Consider the following 2,637-nt stretch of genomic DNA (forward strand, 5'->3'; position numbering starts at 1 on the left):
TGGGCCCAGGGAAAAGAAAAGGCCTGACCAAGCCAACTTTGTTGTGTTCCTGAGCTTTCTCCTTGGGATCTCTCTCCAGGACCTCCTGAAACAAGAGGGTTGGGGCTCTGTGTGGCACTCACAGCACCTCCTCACACGCAGACTCAGATGGAAGGGTCATTGGGGGACATGCTCTCTGCTCAGTAGGCTCAGAGTCTTCCCTTGGTCACAGAGTGAGGCCATTGCAGACTGTTTATTTCTTGGACCCCACCTTCTTAGCTTGGATTGTGGGTTTAACCTTTGTCCCAGGGCTCTTGTCTGGAAGACTGGACCTTACTGCCTCCTCTTCTTTATCCAGCTCTTTTTTTCTTAGCGATGCTTGTCTGATTCTGGGGAACCTGCCTTTTGACATGCTTGGCAGGGGTCTTCTCTAGAGATACCTCTGCATTTTTGTCATCGTCATCATCATAGTCATTGTCATCGTCTTCCTCATCCTCACACTCTTCTTTCTCCTTTTCTTCCCAGGGGTCCAAAGTCTCAGAGCACTCCTAGCCACAGAAGAAAATGTGTCCTGAGCCAGTCCAGAGCTGAAAAGTGACTGGAGGAGAAAGCGCCACTCCCATCATGGTGACCATGGGCAGGATGGAGGCCTTCAGAGAGGCAATGGTGACAGGCTGCACCTTCCTGCCCTCCTGGTTCACAATCTCTACTCAGTTCACTTCCTCTTTGGCTTTCTCCCCCAAGCAAATCACATTGAGCAATAGCCTACAGCTCTCCTTCTCCACCTGGGGTCTGAAGGTACAAGTCTGCTTCTCCTGACTGAGCTCACCTCCCCAGAGTATTGTCCTATTCCCTTTTCAGCCATGACACTGTGACTCTGACTCGTGTTGGTGGACTATGCAGTGGTAGGGACCAGCAGTGTGCTGCCTGTTAAGCCATGGGTCCTCCCCTTCACTGCATTTTCATCCAGCTTCACTTTCAGTGGAGGCTAATGATTAGTGTTTCTTTTACATCTTTAATTACAAATTCATGCAACTTTACATGGCAACAATATGAAAGGATCTGAGTTACGTGCTGAGATATGCTGAGCAAACATAGCCCTAAACCACAACTCAGATATGTGCTACAAAGTAATGGTGCAATAATAGGTTATATGAGTGGACTTATTAATGGATGTGACTTAGTCAGAGATGTCCAGAGAGGTCTTCTTGAGTGTATATTTTTGTTAATTCTTGATGTAAGAAGAGTAGGAGTTAAAAAAAGGAAAGAAGTAATAAATGCATGTAGAATAAAAAAGAGGGAGGAACTTTTCATTCAGAAAAAAATTGTATAGAACAAATGTACAAGCATGAGAGAGAATGAGAGAACAAGCCATTACAAAAAAGTGGCTAATTTTGTAGTTCAAGAAAAGTCATATTGTAGGAAGTATATTACATGGAATAGAATAATTTCATCATCTTCATAATCATCACCACTTTCATGTCCATCCTTACAACTATAGCCATGACTTTCAATTGCAGCCAAATTTGCCAGGCATGTTGATTTTTAAGCATATGTCTTTTCCATTATTCCTCACAACATCCTGTGTGCATTTATTTGGTCATCCATTCATCCACTAATTCATTCAATACATACTAATAAGTGCATAATATATGGCAAACAATAGGATGGTTATGTACTAGTTGGGATTTGATAAAACATATGTAGACTCTACTATAATAATTTAATTTGTAATTAAATATTGACCCAATATTTTTTATATCTCATTTAACTCCATGTTCTGAAGTTACACAGTTATTTCTTGGCTTCTCCCTGCAAGTTTTCTTAAGTTGGCTAGAAGAGAAAAACACAAGGCAGACTCAGGAAGGCTGGAAAGACCCTCAGATATGGAGCTGACTCTTGGACATGGGAGATCCAGGCCTTCAAAAGGGTCCATGTTCCCTACCCTAAGAAATGCATTTTACATATGCTTACTTGAGCTGGATAAAGTTCTCCAGTTTACCAGCTGACAAACTGACATATTCTGTCCTAATCAAGGGTAGGTTGTGGGGAATAGCGTCAGTTGTGTCAATCCCCTTTTTTGTAGCTTGCCAATACAACCTACAACAATGGCCAGCCCTACACATAAGGAAACACTTGATTGATGGATCTGGGTAAACAAAGGCTTTTCCCTATGAGATGCAGCATCTTATCAGGCAGCTGCCAGACCAGCCTAGTGCTTCTACCCTAAACTCGGAATGACTACTACTATGCTTCAGCCCAAAATGCCATAGTCCAGGTGTAGCCAACTATACTCTGTGGTTCTCTTGTCCATGTTCCTGTTAGAGAGGAGTGTGATAGTACCCATGGGTAGGAGTAAGGAAGACAGACTTGGTGGCCCTAGGAAAGGAGGAGGAAGGGAGAACAGGTGATGAAGCGCATATCTCAGGGAGATTATAGAGGTATACTAAACATGAGTAAAGTTCCAAATCCTAGGTATATGTTCCATCCTTCCCTTGAACTTCACTTAAAACACACAAACTCAAAAGTAAAATTATTAAGAACTCAAGTAAAGAAACTGAAGAACATTGGATATACTGGACACTTCTGAGTGTGGGGCTCTATACAAGTGCACTGGTCATGAACCCATGAAGTAACTCTGAGGAAGGGACAGAGAAC

At 42.8% G+C, this 2,637-nt stretch overlaps 1 pseudogene; it reads right to left on the reverse strand.

Moving 5' to 3' along the window:
- Positions 1–232: 232 nt before the first annotated feature.
- On the reverse strand, positions 233–1,915 carry LOC109679377 (nucleoplasmin-2 pseudogene; annotated as a pseudogene).
- Between the last annotated feature and the right edge of the window lie 722 nt (positions 1,916–2,637).

This window comes from Castor canadensis, chromosome 15, assembly GCF_047511655.1.
Source record: "Castor canadensis chromosome 15, mCasCan1.hap1v2, whole genome shotgun sequence".
Classification (NCBI taxonomy): domain Eukaryota; kingdom Metazoa; phylum Chordata; class Mammalia; order Rodentia; family Castoridae; genus Castor; species Castor canadensis.